General features: G+C 45.8%; 1 protein-coding gene across 4 annotated transcripts in view; it reads left to right on the forward strand.

The window, feature by feature from the left end:
• GRIA3 (glutamate ionotropic receptor AMPA type subunit 3) overlaps positions 1–21,688 on the forward strand; it is a 266,006-nt gene that overhangs the window by 69,431 nt on the left and 174,887 nt on the right. The gene's annotated exons all lie outside the window — the stretch shown is intronic.

The following is a 21,688-nucleotide window of genomic DNA, read 5'->3' on the forward strand; positions in this document are numbered from 1 at the left end:
CCTCTTTGAATATTCGTGGAACCGTGGTATTCAGCCTTCTTCAACTCATGTTGGTTCCCTTCTCTTTTAATAAATAAAATTGAATACTCTTTTAAAACTGTATTTAAATTCAAAATGAATTTCAATGAAGGGGCACCTGGGTGGCGCAGTCGGTTGGGCATCCAGCTCTTGATCTCAGCTCAACTTGATCTCGGGGTCGTGAGTTCAAGCCCTGTGTTTACAAAAAAAAAAAAAAAAGAATTTCAATTAAGACCGAAAAATTGATGCACTGGTAATTTTAGAATCTAGTTTTTCAAACTACATATGTCCTCCCACCCCCGGCCCTGTAAAGGGGTTTGGGACTCTCCTGGATGAGTCACTGTTGTGGAAAAAGAACCCTCTCCCCCCAAAATAATATATGTGGTCTAAAATTCACAAAGTAAAAGCAGCTTTGTCTAAAATAGAAAGAGGCATAAGCTGGAAAGTCTTGGAAAATTAATCCTATCACAGAGTGTGATTATCCCCATTTCATAGATCAGAAACTGAAGCCCGAACAAATGCGCTTTTTCACTCAACCATTTCACCACAGAGGTGGGGCTGGTGTCAAGGTCTCCTGCTTCTAGGGCTTGTTCTACCAGGCCACATCAAGTCTTCAGCTTATAGGGCCTCAGCAATTATCTTCTGGAAATACTGAATGGAGAGTAGCTAAACTGGGCTTTGCGAACGGATGTTTTTTTCAAATAGTGAGGTAACATCCTGAGGACACATTCTATTGAGACAGTCTCAGAAATTAAGGGTCTGATCTTCAGTGGTATACAGTTAGGTGTATTCGTTAATTATCTAAAGCACACACGTTATAATTCAGCTAAGTAGACTCCTCTAAAGCCCAGTTATCTTTGAGGGGCTCCTCAGGAAAACCAAGGAATCCTATTACTGGAAGACTCAAAAAAAAAAACATGTGTTTGCCCGTAACTCTGGTTATAGGCTGGGCATGGTTCTTTCTGACTCAGAGAAGGCAGAAGCAAATGGAAGGCCTGTCTGCCCAAGTAGTACCCAGAGAGGTTTTTCTAGGTAACTTAACCTGAAGGACCATTTTGTTTTTGGAAACCCAAAGAACTCTTCACTTCACTCCCATTTTGCTGCATCATCAAACACTGTAAGGAAATACTAAAGCCTGTATTTGCCCCATGGTACTTACTTCTAAAATATTATCAAATTTCATGAACCTAAAGCAGGAGACCAAGTTCAAGCTCTGCCATTAACTAGCTCTCTGATGTTGACCAATGCACTGAAGTTCTCTTGGCCTTGTCTCCTCCCCTAAGGCACCCCACTTCTTAATGTAACATTCTATAATTTTGTTGAGATATTATACCAGACACAGGATACTTTGTTTCTGGCTACTAACCCTAACTTCAGTTAATTAGTCAAGCAATTCTGCAAGTTGTTATCAACGCCCAATGGTGTGTTCCAGTCTCATGATAGATGATTATATAATAGAGTTCCAATGGGAGTGGACAGAAAAGGACATTCATGAAACAATCTATGAGCAACACGGGACACTATCAAATTGAATACTACACTACAGACTCTGATTGCTATAAGAATTGTGAAAATGAAGCACTCCGGGAAAGTAGAGTTTTCAGAGAAGGATGGCTAGAGGATTTAGGCTTTAAAGGATGTGTAAGTTGTGGATTGCAAGAGAAGAGGGAGATTTATTGCAAAGCAGAAGATAGAGTTCATGTATTTTCTCCTCATCTCCCATGACCCTTCTTTGCCCATTAGCTGTCTGTTGGAGGAAAGGAAACAAAAGTCCATCGAGGTCTGTTCCTTATCCCTGCGCCTCTTCTCAAATCACCTCACTAAGTTGTTTGGACAATACTAAGGTCTTAGAGCCAAAAGAAACCTTTCCTACTCCTGTGTGTTGATATTTGTTTTCTCTATAGCCATTTAGCTGGTGAGACTAACCTAGTCTGCTTAAGAAATACTTTCTGGAGGGGCGCCTGGGTGGCTCAATCAGTTGAGTGTCCAACTCTTTATTTTGGCTCAGGTCACGATCCCAGGGTCATTGGATCAAGCCCCACGTCAGGCTCTGTGCTGAACGTGGAGCTTGCTTAAGATTCTCTCTCACTCTCCCTCTGCCCCTCTCCCCCCACCTCTAAAATTAAAAAAAGGAAAGACTTTCTATTAACTTTTACACTCATTTCTTCCTTGGAAAGCCTTCTTAAAACACTGAACCGTGACCCCATTCCGGTACTTTCAATAACTTTTATTGACCACATTGGGAAGAAACAAAGTAGCCTATTCTTTAAGACTCAATGTAATTACGCCTCATCCAACTAACAGACCTATTGTTCCTATGTTACCTAATGAGAACCTTCCAATGGAGGCAGCTCCCATTATCCAGTGTTTCCCAAATGTGCCAGAACTATGCTTGGTCTCAGCAACTTCACTTCCGCTGCTACCTAGAATTCTCTCCTTCATCTTGATGATGAAAATCCTGCCTATGCTTCCATTGTTCAGAGCCCACCTCAAATTCCACCTCTCCAAGATAGCCTTTTCTGGCTACTCCAGCTCGTAGCCATTCATTCATTCATTCATTCATTCAATCGGGGCCAGGGTTACAGTCGTGAATAAGATAGACATGGTTTCTGCACATATCCTCATGGATAGGACCTAATTTTAAAAAGATTCTCAGTGATACAGGGCACCTGAGTGACTCAGTTAAGCATCCAAGTCTTGATTTCACAGCCCCGCACTGACAGTGTGGGGCCTACTTGGGATTCTCTCTCTCCCCTTCTCTCTGCTCCTCCCCCGCTCATGTGCTCTCTTTCTCTTTCTCTCTCAAAATAAATAAATAAAACTTAAAAATTAAAGAAAAAAGATTTTCAGTGATAGCCTTGTTGAGAAGGGACATTTAAGTTGAGAACTAAAGGATTAGAAGGAGACAGCCATGTGAAGAATAGAGGGAACGAGTTTCAAGCAGTGGGAATAGCAAGTGCAAAGGCCCTGTGGCAGGGAAGAGTTGGGCATGTTTGAAGAACTGAAAGAAGAGAAGTGAGGCTAAAGGGTAGTGAGGAGGTCGAGAGTGGCCTGAGATGAGACCATAGAGGTAGACAGGAAGCAGATCATAGCCATGGAGAATGGACAGGAGCCATGGGAAGGAGTATGAATTTTATTTTACCTTCATTGGGAAGTCTTTGGAGGATTCTGAACAGGGGAGTCATGGGATCTAAGTTTCTGTAGGGAGTAGAATGTGGTGCAAGTGTGAAAGAAGGGAAACCAGTTAAAAGGCTATTGTGGTTATTTAGGTGAGAAATGATGGCAGCTCAGGCTAGGCTGCAGATGGAGAAAAGTGGATGGAGTTGAAATACATTTTGGACACAGAATCAACAGAACTTGGAGACAGATTGACTGTGGGATGTGAGGGAGAGGAAGGGTTCATGGATGACTACTAGGCTTTTAGCTTGAGAGACTGGGTAAAATGGTAATGCTGTGTACTGAGGTGACTGGGCAGGAGGAGAGCTGATTTTGAGGAGCGGAGATCTTGCCCACCTCTGAACACCCACAGAACCCTTTTGTCCAGGCCATTCACTTGGCACTTAACATAAGTGCTCTCCGTTGTCGTTTCACTGGGTCTGCTATATACCTTCCCAAGCCCCTCTCTCCAGAGTGAGAAAAAACAATTGGTTAGCCCCTAGATTTATACTTTGTGCCGACACTGGTACATAGCACTGGCCTGGAGACATATTTAGCGTTTTCCCAAATGCCATTATTGATTCATCAGGAGTAAGCCCATGTCTGTTTTTCATTGTTGGACTGAAAGAGAGAGAGAGAGGGAGAAAGAAGGGAAGGAAGCAAGCAAGCAAGGCTGGAAGGAATGGAGGGAGGAAGGGTGGCTGGAAAGGAAAGGAAAGGAAGAAAGAAGATGGGAACGGAAGAAAGGAGGGGGGAGAGAGAATCCAGTTTATAAATCAGACTATGAGGTACAGTTCTTTAAAATATTCAATAAAGTATCTATTGTGTATTTTCTCATTTTCTACAATAATCATCTATTGCTTTAGTAATAAAAATTATGGGGAGGGATCACAACTGTGAAATCGAATTGTAGAATATTTTAAATCACCTAAGAGGGAAATGGAGGACAGAAAAACAGAAGGGAGCACCTATAATTACATTCAAATAAGCTAAATATACACATGATGTGACTCTACCGTATAAGGGCAGGGTTAAGCGAGAAGCCGAGAAATGGGTTAAACAGCGAGGTCATTTAAAAGATTTGTAGCACAGGGGCACCTGTGGCTCAGGTGGTTCGGCGTCCAACTCTTGATTTCGGCCCAGGTCATCATCTCACACTTCATGGGATCGAGCCCAACATTGGGCTCTGCGCTGACAGCGTGGAGCCTGCTCGGGATTGTCTGTCTCCTCTCTCTCTGCCCCTCCCCTGCTTGTTCGCTCGTTCTCTCTCTCTCTCTTTCTCCGAAATTATGAAACAATGAATGGATTTCAAGGCTTTGTCAGCTACACGTGGATTTCTGCCTGCAGAGAAATATCTGGTTTCCATGTTGTTTCATTAATACAAAGTTGAAAACTGTGCTCTTGGTGCTGTATGCACAGCAAACCAGTTCTTGGAAAAAGTATGAGGTTGACTACGTGAGATCTGCCCCTCTGTACCCTCTCCTCTTTAGTGACATCCTTTTATTTACCCAGGGCTCCCCACTATGACACTTAACCTACACCTGCCGTCCCTGGTGGGAGCAAAGCCTTGACATCTCTGTCCCAACCTGCCTCTACTCCTGCACCAAAACTTCCCTGCCCTACATTACATTTCCACCGATTAACAGTCTTTCTCTGCAAGTGACAACAGTTCAGCTGACCAATTTACTCATGCTAATTTATCCATGGCTATTAATGACTTGATGTGTTATTACATCCAGGGAGGAAATTTCTATTCGGGTAAGGGCCTTCTGTGAATAGAACCCTAGTCCAAAGGGTGGCTTTCTGATTCTCGGATCCCAGGCACCGCAAGTCCGGTTTGGGAGGTCCCTTGTCCACACACGTTCTTATACAGAAAGTTCTAAAGCCATGTCAGGGAGGTGGCCACCTCTTCCCGTTTTCTACGAGACCTATCTTTTGGGTACAAGTGACCTAGTTCTCCGTGGTGCTGACATTTCCCCCAGAACGGCAACATACTTGAGAACTGCAGCCAGACTCTCGTGCACTCGACAACTCTCCTTGCTTTCAATGGGCACAGCCCACAGAGATCAAAGATTCTGGCCCAGGCTGCGGCTCTCAGCTTAGATAATGAGATAATAGTTCTAAGTGCCCTTTGAGGCAACTAGTCCCTACCTTCTTGCCGGTGTTCAATAAACTCCTGCTGTTTCCCATTCTCAACCTGAAACTCCCTACTCAGTTCCCAAGTAACTCTCTGGAAGTCAACAGCCTTCTAAAAGACCTTTCTATCTGCTCTAGAAAGTTGTGGCAGTAACATGGGCGGCGGCAACAGGTAGTCCATCAGTCAATAAGCTATTATTGGGCATTTTCTAGTGCTAGCTTGTGCCACACCACTGGCAGCGTTTGAGAGAGGCAGAATTAGGCCCTGCCTTTGAAGAGTTGACAGTCCTGTCGCTGAAACAGTGATTTATCCCAGGGGCCTGGGAAAAATTAATTTTTAACCCAACTGTTCCCTCATCCAATAATGACATTTGCATTCATTAGAGCCGACCCACTGTGAAAAGATTAAAACTGTTGCCAGAGAGCGAGGAAAATGGGAAAATGTTGGAAGAGCCCGAGGGCTTAAGAGGTAAAGAGACTCCCCCGAGACAAGGAGAAAGGGATTTTCCTCGGAGGAGTATTTTCAGATTGACTAGATTCAATTCCACACACCCTCCTGCACATTATTTTTTACCACCTACTTATGCAACCTGGCTTCGTCCCTCTCATCCAGTTCTACCTTCCCAAATAAAGCATAGAATCTCTTTCTCTTTCCCCTCTCTGTCTCTGTCTCTTGCTCTCCCTGCCTCTCTCCTTCCCGCTCCCTATTTACACACACACACACACACACACACACACACGCATGCACGCACGCACGCACGCGCATACACATCCAATACCAATCAGTGGCACAAATCAATAAATCTCTATTATTAGCATCATTTTATCATACGATAAAATGATAAAGCAAATTATAAATAAGATAAATAAATTATAAATAAAATGAAACAGTTTGATAAGAACGGCTGCCATTTCTTATAAGCACTCACTATGCACTAGGCCCTGAGTTTATGGATTATCACATTGAATCCACATGGTGTCCCTGCCTCTTTACAACTGAGGAAACCAAGGCACAAAAACGCTAACTAACTGATGGCTCCTAGGGTCACACAGTGCTGAAGTAGTGAAACCAGGATGTCAACCCAGGTCAGCCACATTCATAGTCTATGCGTGCTGTCCTCTGGACTAACACTTGTAACATTTGAAAACTTCTACTACCTGTTCCCATAGTCTTTCCTTCTGCCATTCTTCAAAGGACCTCCCTATCCTAGGTGTCTTCCTGTGGATGTACTCCAGGGGACGATTTCGTTCTTAAAGCCTGGTGTCCACAAATGAACACAAGAAATCGTGGTCCCAGAGTTCCAGGGATCTGGGTGGGCAGCGGATCAAAAATGCAGATCGAGGGGCAAATGAGTAGCCAAAGTAGTAAATACAGCCAGACTGGGGCGGGGCGGGGGGGGGGGGAGGGGGCGGTGCCTGTGGTGGGGACCAGGCTCTGAGGTGAGGTGAACTCAGAGATTCCTCTCTGAGGCAGAAACAGTTCCCAGAGCATAGGAAGATCTGACCCTGTAGGCCGTCATCACTAAGGTGCCATTTTTGGTTGGAGAAGAAGAAAGCAAGGAAAGATAGATGTTAGGTCCTACCATGGCTACTTGGCAGGAACTTCTAAAAAAAGTAGCAGGTACATTGATTAAAGAGGAAGAAGGGGAAGGGGAAGGGGAGGGAGAAGGAGAAGAAGAAGAGGAGGAGGAGGAGAAGGAGAAGGAGAAGGAGAAGGAGAAGGAGAAGGAGGAGGAGAGACCATCATGGATTGTTTTATTCTCCTCCACTTTAAGAACTGATTAAAAGATGTGCGAAGGCAACAGATGGCTCCAATTCTAGTCATGTCCATTTGCCTTCTGGGAAAAGCAAAGCCAGGAGAGTTTTTATTGAAATTCAAGCTACTTTTTACATCTGAATAAATTAGGAAGGCCCAGAGAGTACATTATCCTGTGAGAGACAGATACTAAATTCCCCTGTTTGAGCAGCAATAATCAGGGTTGACAATACCTGAGACATTCGGTAGCTTCTGCAGCCTGCCTAATCTATTGTGATGAGTCCTCAACTATGAGAGCATCTTGAGAGCCTGCACAATAATAATAGTGAATGACTATTTGGACTGGATTGTGAATAAAAGACCGTACATATGTCTGTAATGAGAATTTCATTGAAAATGAAAATACTGAAGCTGTCATATTTTTTAATACTTCGATTTGCACATCCTTGACTGCTTTGGGGCATAAAAAGAGAAAGTGCAGAGCAATTTGTTGTCAGCTCTTGAAATAAATTATCATTTAAACACTTCCTCTCCACAAAGGTTATTAGCTTAGTAGCTTGTTCCTGGGGTTGGACCATCAGTAGGGGAAAAAAAAATCACAAGACATTAAACTACCCTTTCAAAAGCTGAATATTAGTTACTGTGGAAATTGTTCTCTCAGTAGCTTAACATATTTTGCTGTAGCTCTCCAATGCTGCAGATTAGACTGCAGCAACTATTAATAAATACTGTCATATTTTACAGCTGTCATGCAAAGCTGAAAAAAGGCTTCGCTGTGATTAGATCCTGTTTACTGTAATATTTCCAGCTCAGACTCAGAAAGGCAGTTTTCCTATAAAGGTATTTTCCATAAGTAGAATATTTCTCCATCAGACAACATGACTAATTTTAATGTATCATTAACTCCTTGGTGGCAGTGAATTTGAGGTTGAATTGACTTCACAGGCAGAGGTACGTCCCTCTCCAGAGACACATTAAGCCCAAGTGTCAAAATTTCTCTCTTGGGTTGTCCTTCATATTCGGAGACGGTGTTACCGTCAGGAGATGTGCCTCGAGTCGTCACCCTTCCCCCCAGAAGGACAAATCTGCACCCGTTTGTCCACCTTCTTTCGCCCTGTCCCTCTTGTGACCGATTGCATTGTTTGCAAGACAGCTGGTCAGGATTTAGGGCAGGAATGACACTTCGGTGGACTCGCTAGAAATTCTGCTTCCTGAGCTGAAATGCCATCATAAGAGCAAAAGAAATAAATCTCTAGCCCCCCTACCACGCGTGAGCTGTTTGGAATGGTATTCACATCTCTGAAAAAAGGTGACAGCTGGCGGGCTTACTTTTGCCCTGACCTTCCATTGCTTTTCATCGACCTCCTTGAGGAATTAACCCTCACCAAGCTGAATACCTAGTTGTCAACGAATGGGTGGTCCTGACATTATTAAGGCTTAGCTGATGTGTTCAGTAAATTCAGAGTTGAGCCCAAGAGGTCCTTGAGGAAGGCTCTTCTAAGTGTTCCTCAGGGGAAGAGACAGACTGTGGTGTGGACCTACAACCGTGGCTGTAAGATTTGTCCCCTGGAGCCCCTTTAGAAAAGAATTAAAGCCAGGGCAGGAGCGCTAAGGAAGTTAAACAAAAGAAGGCACGTGGTATCTTTAGCACCAAGCTGGACACGGTAATGTGCGCAATAAATTTTACCTCTTATTATTTTATTATCATTATAGAACAGTGGTCCTCCATGGGGAGGGAAGGTGATTCTGCCCCCCACAGGGACATTTGGCAATGTCTGGAGACATTTCCAGTAGCGGGTAGAGGCCAGGAATGCTGCTGAACGTCCCACGGCACACAGGACAGTACCCACCCCCAAAAGAATTATCTGGAACAAAATATCAACAGTGCCAGGGTAGCAGCAGGGTCAAAGGACAAATGGTTGCAGGAACTCCTCCAAGGGCTGGCAATGAACCAACCTAGCATTTGAGTGTCTCTTACTGTGCCTAGATTGGTGTTAAGAGCTATGTTCAATAGAAGGTAGAGCCTTTGGCTTTGAAGAGCTTATATTATGGTCAGAGAGACAGGATAAGATTAATGCACATGAAATAAAGAGAAGTACAAAACAACTTAAGGCAAGAGCTAGATTGTGTAGTGCAGATTTGAAGGACCGTGAGAATCCAAATAAGAGAGAGTTCGCAATAGACAAGCTGGACCCATCCGGGAAGGCTCCTTGGAAGAAGTTCTACGTTTTTCTGAGCCCACCTCCCAGCGGCCTCCCCTAGCAATGACGTTGCCTTGATCGCTAAGGCCAAGTTGGTATCTAGAACCGAAGCAACAGGGCACACCCGTCAACCGCTCCCAAACTTCAGAGCTCAGGGCAAGAAACACAATTAAAAGAAAAACCCAAAAAAGGAACAATGTTCTTTTACTAAATGGAAAGCAATTACAGAGCTATTGAAAATAGGCGGTAAACAAAAGGAGGGAGGAAAATACTGGCGAAATTCCATCTTCCGAACTAATCCTGTAGCAAAAGTGCAATTTGCAACAAAATCAACAGTGCTCTCTCTCCCTCTCTCTTGCAGTCAAACACATCGTTTGGCATCAGCACCGCTACACATGATGCTTTGGCAGAAAAGTGTACGGAAGCAAGGGAGACGGGATATGCGTGGGAGGTAAAGGCGGAGCACAGCTCTCTTTGCCCCGCCCTCCTCTCACCCCCACCCCTTCCCCAGTCCCTGTGGATCACCTTCACTCGCGGGGCGGGGGAAAGTCGGGGCACAAACAGAGACTACATCTCTCCCCATCTTCCTGGATCCTTTCCAGTCAATAAGTTGCCAGTGTCGGCTGCTGTCCTGCTTTGTCGACTCCACAAACGATCTGATTAATTCTCTGGTGCTAACTGCCTCAGCGGGCTTTCTCGGCAGTAGAACAGAGGCTAATTAAGATCATGTCAGGCGAGGAGGCTGACAGGTTATGTTCCTGGGCCACACTGAACTTTTCGAGGCCGCTTCAGCCACACTGCAGGCAGGCACTGCTTGGCCAAACACCCACTCCGTAGCAGGCTTCTCATTTATTTCCACCGATCCCTGCGTCGGTGGGTCTCCGTTTTGTCAAGGATTTACGACTTTCTCCTTGGGGTAGTGAGCTGCCACTGTGTTCACTTTGAATTCCATTGCTTCAGCTTCCTTTCATCTGAATTTTTAATATGCTTGTAAACAAAGAGAACCATTAATAGTGGGGCCGTTTTCCCTCCTAAATCACGTGTGTGAGAGCATGTGCAAGAGTGTGTTTGCATCTTACCTGCATAGAGCCCATAGAGGTGAGTTTAGGACAAGTAAAGGAAGCCCTACTTCTCACAGCAGGTAGAAAATGGAGGAAACATATGGAACTCATTACACCAAGTGGTGGATTAGACTGAAAATAAAAATAGCTTCTCCCTCCCCCCCAATAAAAGCTTAGATGAATTCATGGATGACAGACCGATAGTTATTAAGGGAAAGAGATGTTTGGAGATTTCTCTAAACTGAGGTCACCACAAATTGTGCGGTGGACTTAAGGGGCCATATTTGCCTTCTCGTAGGCAAATGGTCACACAGAGTGCCGCCATTCCATGCCCTGGGTTTTTAAAGATAATCTCAAGAGTCCGCTATGCATCTAGGAGGTGGAGAAGAATGTTGAGAAATAGAGAAACGTTCACCAGGAACATTTTCTTTCTGTTTTTTTTTTTTTTAATGTTTAGTTTTGAGACAGACAGAGCACGAGTGGGGGGAGGGGCAGAGAGAGAGGGAGACAGAATCTGAAGCAGGCTCCAGGCTCCCAACTGTCAGCACAGAGCCCAACGCGGGGCTCAAACTCACGAACCGTGAGGTCATGACCTGAGCCGAAGTTGGGTGCTCAACCAACTGAGCCACCCTGGTGCCCCCAGGAACATTCTTTGTACTCTCAGATAATCAGAGCCTCTAACCACACATCAAGAACAAAACCCTGTCCAACTCTGCTGCTAAGTAGCACGCGGGATCCTGGGCAAGTCACAGAGCCTTTCTGGTCCTTAGATCCCACAGCTGCAAGACGAGGGGGTGGACTCAATCATTCTTCAACTAACAATTCCTGAGTGTAGGAGTTGTATGTCAAAAAGGGCATTACTAGGGTTATAGAATTGAATGGAACAGAGTGCCTACCCGTAAGCAGCTCACCGTTTAGAAGGGGAGTAAACACGTGCAAATAAGTAAGTAGAATCTGCAAGTGATTCTCTTAGGTTCTAAAATGCTGTGGGCTATTATAGCACATCCATTTCCTTCTCTTCTTTCCCCGTAATGAATCCAGAACTCCTTTTCAAATGACCACTCTTGGGGTGGGTTATGGAGACCCAAACATTCACCGACATCGGCTTTGGAAATGAGCTAGAGAACTTGGGCACACTCACATTTCCTTCTGTCTCACCCCGTAGTGCCCAGCCCAGCCCTTAATCTTTCCTGGATCCTGCCAAGCAGAGGAGAAAAGGAAACAAGCCCTAGTTGGTAGAGTAGGATGACCCAATCAATCTTAGAACACGTCATGTTAGATCTCCAAATCAGGAACTGCCATAACACGCTTCTAACAGGTTTTCTTCTAATAAGGTTTTTGCTGGAATCCTGAATGGCGTCTCCTCCCCCCACTTAAGACCTTTACTGCCTTCCAATTCTTAAACCACAGCCCCACACAGCCCTTTCTAAGTCTCAAGGCTTCTGTAAAATGAATGCATTGTTTCCTACCCAAAATGTTATGGATTTCCTGAATAATAATACAGTTTTGTTTCTTCACTATATCCACATTCTCTAAAGATTTAGAATGCTTTCCCACGCAAGACAGTTCCAGTTTCGCATGGGTTTTTCAGAGGCTCTCCCCAAGTCTACATCCATATATCTAGTTTCCCCCTAAAACCTTTACCTTGATGCCCCACTGGGACCTCAAACTCAATATTCTGAACCCTTTGAATATCATCTTTCTAGAAAACACTCTTCTCCACCTGTGTTCCCATGGTCCTGCCCAGCTGCCTGAAGCAGAAACTTCATTCCTGAATCTTCCCTCTTCGTCATTCCTCACACTCACCACCCAAGACCCTCTTCTGTGTTCCCTGACTCGAGTGCAAGGCCGCCATCACCTCCCGCACCATCTTGCTAACTGATCTCCCTCATCCTAACCCCTACACTGCCTCCAGGCAACAATCTTCCCTTCACATCACTTACCTGCCTAAAAGCTTTCGGTGGTGACCCGTTACTCCTGGCATCGTGTCCTAGCTTCTTAGTGTGGCTCAGAAGGCCCTGCGTGATCCAACGAAACTCCGACCTGTTTCCGGAGCCTCATCTCCTCCCACTGCTTACCCGCTAGTGCTCTATACTCGCGCCATCTGGAGTGTGCTCCGTTCAGTGTGCCACCTGTGCCGTACCTTGAGTGTTTTGCCTCCGTGCCTTTGCATATACTGTCCCGACTTTCTGGCACTTAGCCCCTTCGCCCCACTCCCCCACCCTCATACACTCGCGCGCGCACACACACACTTTCTGCTAAATGACATGTCCTTCAAAGCTCTTCTCAAATACTCACTTCCCCAAGCCTAGGTGTCCACCACTGCCTGCCCTGTGTCCCCGAGCACTTTGTATATGCCTCCAGCATAGATCTGATCGTACTATAGTATTATTATTACTATTATCTGTTTATGTGTTTATTGTTCTCAAACGACTGTGAACTCATTGGAGACTGTAGTCTTACTCATCTCTGCCAGCACTGTGCTAAGTGCTGAGTACAATACAGTACCCAGATGGTGATTATTATTTGCACATTGAACAAATGAATGAGCGAGTGACAGAACCTTCCTAAAAACAAAACCGGAGATTTGAGGGGCCCTGAGGAGCCAGGGAAGGAGGATTTCGGTGGATTGTATCCTCGGGTCATACATTAGATATCGCCCATCTACCTCTTATATATTGGGTTAACCCTGACTTTGAATCCTTCTGTGACCCAACCTCTTCACAGAAGATATCACTTTCCTTGAAAAAAAATGTTTCTCTAAATGGTATCACCTCCCTGGTCCAACCAACTCGGAAGCAGAATAAATATTTTAGTGCCGGGAACTTTCGTTCTAGGTCTCCGGCTAGAGGACAACCTTACAGTGCTGGTCCCTGAGTCTCAGCCAATACAGAGTCATTAACATTTGAGGAATCTTGAGAGCTAATGTATAGACACTGTACTGTTTTATACCAATCAATGGTATTTAGAGATCCACATGAATTTTCTAAAGACAAGAGTAGCATGGTATCAATTTCCACAGCTCCTACTGAAAGGGTAAATAAAGCAAATTATTTCAAAATGTCCGTGTAGGCAATGTGACAAGGATGAGAAGTGACCCGAGAGCCAATGCAGTCACTTCTCAGTTATCCATACAAGATGAAGGGAGCCAAGCACAGATAAGCCAAAGGGCATTTCTGTCACATGAATTAGTGCCTTTTTATAACAGATTTTCCTTCTTGTTTCTATACTACTTAGGCTTGGCTGAGCATGGGAATAAAGGGAGGTACCCAGGGAAAGGGATCTTTAAAGATGTCCTTTCAATTATAAATTCCCCCAAAGACAGGAAGCACCCTTTTGAGGAACCAGCAAGAAAAGGATACAAAATAGTTGTATGGACAGATAGAAGAGGATGAGGGGGACACAGAAGAAAAGAGAGGGAGGGATCCTGAATCCAGGGAGTAAAGCGGCGATGTCAAGGCCCCCAAAACAAACTTTGCGGATCTTACAATGACCAGGCCTGTTCCTGAAACCGTAATGACCGACAGGCATAAATCAGGAACAAAGACAATCAACAATAAACGTCAGAAGTTCGGTGATTTTTGCGAAAGAGATTTGATGTGAGGCTTTATATTGCTCAGGAAATTCAGGGGTACCTGGGTGGCTCAGTTGGTTAAGTGTCATACTTCAGCTCAGGTCATGATCTCACGGCTCATGGGTTCAAGCCCCGCGTTGGGCTCAGTGCTGACAGTTCAGAGCCTGAAGCCTGCTTTGGATTCTGTGTCTCCCTCTCTCTCTGCCCCTCCCCTGCTCGCTCCTCTCTCTCTTTCTCTGTCTCTCTCATAAATAAACATTAAAAAAAAAATTTAAAGGAATTCAAAAGGATTGCATCAGCTATAAAATTTACAGGTTTCAATAAGCAAACTACAGAATTATTACATAGAACATTCTATACTCTGAGAAGCTGAGAAAAAGCCTTTAAAGATTAGTCAGGGGGCACCCGGGTGCCTCAGTCAGTTAAGCGTCTGACTCTTGATTTTGGCTCAGGTCATGATCTCATGGTTTGTGAGATCGAGCCCCATGTCGGGCTCTGTGCTGATAGTGTAGAGCCTGCTTGGGATTCTCTCCTACTCTCTCTCTGCCCCCCCACTTGCACACATTCCCTCTCTCTCTCTCTCTCAAAATAAATAAGCAACAAAAGGAAGATTAGTCAGGTCTCTTCCTCTCTTGGGAAGCTCTTGGTAGAGGTGTATTCCTCCTGAAAATCCTGGAGAAGGAATAACTGGTTTCCATTTGGCACAGTATGGCAGGAAGCCATACAATATTATTTACCCAAACTAGTCATTGTCTTTCATTTTTTGACTCTCTTCAATCATATAAGTGTATTATGGCTTGTCAACAATGTGGTAACTTTCTTTCAAGAGTAAGCGCTAGGACTTATCAAAGGGATTTTTGTTATCCTGCCACTTTTATCCACCTAGCACAGTGCTGGATGGTAGCATAAAAAACAAAAACAAAAACAAAACCTTAGATGTCAAGCTGGAAAGGTCTTTAAAATTCCTAAGTCTGAGGTTTCAGGTTCTGAAAAATGGATTGGCCCCATATTTTGTCAAGTTGGTAAGTCTCCTAATCTGTAATTCTACTTAAAATGTGGGATTCCAAAAATGTAAAGGCTAGCCACAGATTTATCATATTAAGCCTTTTCTACTCTGTCTCAATGCTTTTATCTACATAATGGCAGTAATATACTTTGCACCCTATCTCGCAGGAATAAAGAGGAATGGCATAATGACGTAAGCTAAAATCAATGCTGACTACGACTGCGCAGTTGCGTAAAGCTCAAAGAACTGCTGTGTAGATAAGTGGTTAAGATGCAAGAAGGCAGGCTCATCCTCTGTGCCCATGGAGTTACAGAGCTCCCCATGAGGCTCTACCCACCGGAACTGAAAGAGCACGCACCTGTCCACATCCCACATGTACTCACCCACCCAGAGGATCCAGCCAGGTCTCTCCTTTCTTCACACGATTAGCAAGTCAACACGTCACCATCACCAGGAATAATAGTCCACAAATGCTAATCAGCCCTGGGGCTCCCATAATCTATTCCCTGGGGCCATACCATGGCTAGCAAGAATGGCCACAGTCTCTAGGCTCTGGGTTGCCTGTTTCCTCAACCTTAAAGTGAGATCAGAATTGTACCTAAATCAGAAGACTGTTGAGCAGATCACATCCACGGAAGGCACCTAGAACAGTTCCTGGCGCCTAGTTAGCATTCTGTCGGTGTTAGCATCGTTATTACCTCTTACAAGGGTCACAGGAAAGGGGAGATGACTGAGACACAGAACAAAGACCCTCAGCTGACCTATCTGGTCTCTTCTGTACCTTTGCGGCGACCCTGCTCACCTCTCCAATGTGCTAATTTTGGTTCTCCTCTATCAGAATCAGAACCTGTTCCTAGGAGAGGAGCTGGGAGGCTTATTTACATTACATGGAGGTAGAAATGACTGATGCACAGCTGCACACAGATATCTCATGTTGTAGGCGAATGCAGAAAGCCTCGGGCCAGAGGAAGGAAGCCTTGTAATACTGGTGATGGAGGAGGGGGGTCATTGGCTTCTGCCGTCCTAACTTCGTAGCCAGCCCTCCGTCTGTCCCACATACTGCTGAGGCTAGGCCCATTGCTGAAGACAAGGGAAGGACTGCACGCGCTGGACCAGCGCTTGTTGGTGGTTTTACCGGGCGCATGTTCTGGAGAATAATAAAACAGAACATAGCATTCTCTTCATTCACAAGCAAATAGAAATGCCTAAAGGCAACTTAAGCTGAACAGACAACCTCTTTGGAAAATCTTGAAGCAGTGGCTCCACCAAAAATATATCCATATTTTCATTGTTTAATAAGCTGACAGAAAGTGGAGCATATGTCTTCTCTGACACATTTTAGGCTCTCTTGGATTCATAGTATGCATACGGAATCCTAGAATCGCGAAGCAAAACTCAGTTTATGGTCTTACGTTTGTTTGGCTTAAGCTGGCAACTGTTCGGAAAGAGAGGAATGATCAGGTCTTTTTTGCAGGTTCCCTTCCAGTCTCCCTCACCTGTAGGCCCATTCCCTGCAGCCATGGCCATGGGACTGGATGGACCCCATCCTTTGCGTGCCTCACCCACCAGGAGGGGCATGAAAAGAAAGTGAACAACAGAGAGCACAGGGGGAGTCTCTGGTCATTTGGCGAGAGATGGTGGGAAGGATTCTTTCTATGACCTTAGAGATGAACAGATAAGATACAACAATTACCCTCACTGACAGTCTTTACAGATCTAAAGTCAACATCCCCCCGAACCCCAGCTTCCTCATCACTTCATCTCCATCAAGCAGATGTTGGAGATTCCATGGTACCGTGGCCATATCTTCTGAACACCGTCTGACAACGTGTTTTCTTTTCTTTCTGGTTTATCCAAGGCGGGCCTGAGGATTTCAGTCCCGCCCCCTGACATCGATCAGCTGTGTGACCTCGGGCAGAAACCTCTGTGAGCATCCATAAAGTGGCAATGGTTATAGTATCCACCTAATTGGACTGTTAACAAACCTAAATGAGATATGGTGAAAGTACTTAGTGGAGTGTCCGGTAAACAGAAATGCACCCAAAAGATGATAGGGATTGTTACTTAGGGTAATGGTCGAAATGCCTTTGCAAACACATCGACATGAAACCTCATTTAGTTACTAACTTCAGGAATCACCTTATTAGAAAAGGAGAAAGACACATGAAATTTGGCCTGCCCCAGAAAATCCTAGATGTCTTATCACTGTATCGGTCGGTACTGCTTCCCCGTCAGTTTAACAGGGCATCTTGGAAGAAGGGAGAGAAAGGAGGCAACCTTCTCGCTGACCTCATAATTCCTCGTCGCTACTGATAAGCTATTTAGAGCTCGGCAAATCTGATTTCTCTCCTGGCCCCAATCCTTTGCACTCTTTGAATGTTCCAACTTGAAATTAGAGAAATATCTCCAGAAACGACTTGTGTGTGTGAGCTCGCCTAATAGGTTATTGAGAGATTGAAATTATTGCTTAACTGGAAGAGCAGTCATTTTAATGAATATTGTTCACAAGAAAACCTACCATTTTACCCTTCTAAGCACGTTTCCCATGTGTTTTGCCATCATTCCCACGCTGTGAGGAGGGCAGTGAAGGTTCATCATTGCCAGTTTACCGATGGGAAAAAAAAAATCTACGTTCTCACGAAAGGGAAGTGACTTGTCCAAGGTCACACAGGTGAAGAGCCGTGAAAACAGGACCCAAGTCCAAGCGTCCTTATACCCAGTCCCACAATCCTTTCCATTCCACCAGCCTGCTGCACGAGTTTAGGTCAAAAGATCATTTCCTTACTGACAAGGATGGGCTCCGGCTTTGTGGGGGACGTGAGGGGGCTAATGAGTAATTCGTCCCTCAGACCAATACCCTCCCTTGAGCGAGCATTCGAAGTGCCAGGTTCTGCACGAAGCCCTCTAACTGCAACATCCACTTTCAACTGCACGGCTGTTTCACAGGGAGGTCCTGGCCCGATCCTCAGTTTACAGATAAGGAAGTAGAGCTAAGTGATTTGCTCGACGCCACACTCCTACTCCACACTGACAGGAACTTCTAGCTCTCTTCTTAACGAGGAAAGGATGTTATTTTTAAAGATGCTTTAGGGCAAAAAGATAAGCCAGTCCTCTCTCAATTCCTCATGCTGATAGAGAAGGACCGAAAGCAGGCAAATCATGCCTAATCCCAAAGCCCTGACTGCACAGCTGTGACAGGACAGTTAGGGACACAGACTCCAGCAGGGAACGCAGGGTAGGGGTCCATCTCCTCTTCCCTGCTCGGGCCCTGGGCTCCAGCCACAAATGGTTCTCAGCGAAACAGAAGGGTGAAGTAGGAGTGCTTCGGTCTGTTGCTCCCTTCCCCTCCGAGGGGGGCTTAGGGCCCTGCTCTTGTTCTAGTCTGTCCCCGTCCCTCATCTCTCATCACGATCACCCTCGTTCTCCTGTCCCTACAACTCTGCCAGATGCCGTGAACCAGGTCCAGGTTGGCTGGGGAGGACAAGTGCTACACACGTCAGTGACATTTGTTTTTTTATTTTTTAATGTTTATTTACTTTTGAGAGAGAGAGGGTGGGGGGAGCAGGGGAGGGGCAGAGACAGAGAGGGAGACACAGAATCTGAAACAGGCTCCAGGCTCTGAGGTGTCAGCACAGAGCACGACGCGGGGCTCGAACTCACAAACCGTGAGATCATGACCTGAGCTGAAGTCGGACGCTCAACCGACTGAGCCACCCAGGCGCCCCGACATCTGCTTTTTGAGAAGTGCCTTGTAGGGGCGCCTGGGTGGCTCAATCGGTTGAGCGTCCGACTTCAGCTCAGGTCATGATCTCACGGTTCACAAGCTCCAGCCCAACATCGGGCTCTCTGCTGTCAGCACAAAGCCTGCTTCAGATCCTCTGTCTCCCTCACCCTGCCCCTCCACCCCCCTCAAAAATAAATAAATATTTAAAAAAAAAAAAAAGAAGAAAAGAAGTGCCTTCTGGAGCGCCTGGGTGGCTCAGTCGGTTAAATGTCCGACTCTTGATTTCAGCTCAGGTCACGATCTCGCAGTTTCGTGGGATCCAGCCCCAGGTCGGGCTCCGTGCCGACAGCGCGGAGCCTGCTTGGGATTCTCTCTCTCCCTCTATCCCTGGCCCGCCCCCGCCCGCTGTCTTGCTCGCTCTCAAAAATAAATAAAAAAAAAAAAAAAAAAAAAAAGTGCCTCCAGGCCTTTACCTTCCGAGCACCTGAACTGGGGGATGGAGAGCCAGCTCTGCCCACAGCCGTCTCCCCTCTCCCGTCCCAGCGCGAGGTGGAGCAGCCAGTTAGGGGGTAGGTATGGGTTACTCCGGCTAACGAACGAACTCTGTTAAGTGGAGCTTGACCAGCTTCATTTTCTGGCTTCCAGAAATTTTTCCCTGAGGATACAGAGGAGTGCAAATCACCCTAAAGACAGGAAAGGTGAAGTTCCACGTGCACATTTACACCAGGAAGGGGAAAAATCAGTTCATTATTTCAAGACCTCTTGAGATGCTGTAAATACACAGTCGACACAGAACAAAGATCCCTTTTTCCCCCCCTTACATTATTTATGTGCCATCTAAAAATTACATGCCCGTTCTCTTTCCAGCGCTGAGAGAGAAACATGCATATTCATGATCTGATAAATATTTAAGTGGGATTTATTTAAATGAGAGAGTCCATTTACAAACATTCCCTGGCTCTGAGATTTTATCCTGGGCACACAGAGGGAGGATAATTTCCTCTGGTAGATTCAAAACCTCCGCTGGCCACCTGCCCCCCTAAACTTGGAGCTCTTCCTTGAGAACTGGTGAATGCCACCCGCATTATTTCAAGGGAGTCTTCTGTGCCTCCTCCCTCCAGGCCTGCCTTCCTGCTCTGAGCTCATGCCATAGGATCAGTCGTTGGCAAAATGCTGGAGCTGGCAGTTTATTTGGGGGCGGTGGGTGGGGGGGCGGGCACAGCTTTCCTCGCCTAGGCACTCCCTCCTGCCCGCACTAGCCCCACCGCAGCTACCACCACTGATGCCCCTGACCTTCCTAAGGTCCACCTCTCCCGCTGAGGGAGGACAGTTCTGCCATATACCAAGTAACCAGGACTGTGCTCCCCTTCCCAAGAGAACATGCATTTTAATACTAAAGGATTTTGTCAGCACTTATTTTCAAAGCACGTATACGTACAGGGTTTTCTGTGCTCCTCAGAACAATCCTACAAGACTCTCAAGGCAAGAATCCTTAGTTTTAGACATAAGAAATAAGAGAGAGGACATCCTGCTTGCCCAACCGAAGTCCCACAGCCAGTGAGTTGCAGAGTTAGGACTCAAACTCAGGTCTGACTCGTAGCTCCGGGACTTTTTCATTACATACAGCTGCCTCTCATCTAGGAGGCTACTGGAGAGAAAGAAATGGCAACCCACAGGGAAGGCTAATAATGACCTATCAGGCACGGAGGCTGTAGCGGGGGAAGGATTTGGGGATGCCTGGGACTGTACTCAACACCTCCTCAGTCCTATCGCATTAATGACTTTCTGCGTGTGAGGTTACCTCTCGGTGCTTCGGCACCATGCTGGCTCTGGTCCCAGCCCCCCATCTTCCTCGCTCCCAAGTTATATTCACCTGTTTTGTGTCTCACTTTATCAAAACTTCGGGAGATGATCAGTGAAGTCAGCTGTAGAACCCATCTGGGCTAGGAAGTAAATACTGGTCAATGGCTTCTGGTTAATGCCAGGAGCTTCTAATGCCTTACGTGAAGGACACTGTGGATGGCAAAGGTTTCAAGCAGTAAGCCGGGCCAGCAAGGGCAATATCCTTGTGCAAATGAACTTCATAGTTCTCTAACTCACACTACTTAAGTGACCTAATTTACGGTTGCCAGATAAAATACAGGATGTCCAAGTAAATTTGATTTTCAGATGAATAACAGTTTTTTTTTTTTAGTATAAGTATGTCCCCAATATTGCATTGGATGTACTTACGCCAACAATTTTACATTGTTTCTTCTAAATTCAAATCTCCTGGGCTTTTTTTTTTAAGATTTTTCATGCGCTTGTGTGGGGGGAGGGGCAGAGAGAGAGAATCCCAAGCAGGTTGCACACTCAGTGCTGAGCTTCACGAGAGGTTCGATCCCACAACCCTGGGATGACAACCTAAGCCAAAATCAAGAGTGGAACGTTGAACCAACTGAGCCACCCAGGCACCCCTTCCTGGGTTTTTATTTGCTGTATCTGTCAACCCCAGCTTACCTGTAAGACCTGGCCTGCTGAGAATTCCCATCACAACAGTGCAACTGGGCATTTGCTTGCTCGTGACACTTGGTTGTGACTGATTGTATAGCACCTGACACTGTGCCGGAGGGGTGAGAGGTGGTGAGGAAGGAAGAGTGGCTGTGGGAGAAGGACACATGTAGCACCCAGCCCATCATGAGAGTGGTCTTAGGCACGTGTGCATGACCTAAAAGTAATGGCACCTGGCCTTCTTAGAAAATATAGCTAGTGCTATTTGCCTCTCACCCCCAGCTCCTCCCCTCGCAGCCATCTGCTATGCTATTCTCCCTTTTGAAAAAGGAGCCACTCTCGAGGCGCCTGGGTGGCTCTGTCGGGAAAGCGTCGGACTGCGGTTCAGGTCATGATCGCAAGGTCCGTGGGTTCGAGCCTGCATGGGGCTCTACACTGACAGCCTGGAGCCGGCTTCGAATCCTGTGTGTGTGTTTCTGTGTGTGTCTCTGCCCCACCCTGCTCTTGCCCTGTCTCTCTCTCAAAAATAAACATTAGAAAAAAATTTTTTTAAGAAAAAGGAACAA

The sequence above is a fragment of the Lynx canadensis genome, chromosome X (genome assembly GCF_007474595.2).
Source record: "Lynx canadensis isolate LIC74 chromosome X, mLynCan4.pri.v2, whole genome shotgun sequence".
Classification (NCBI taxonomy): domain Eukaryota; kingdom Metazoa; phylum Chordata; class Mammalia; order Carnivora; family Felidae; genus Lynx; species Lynx canadensis.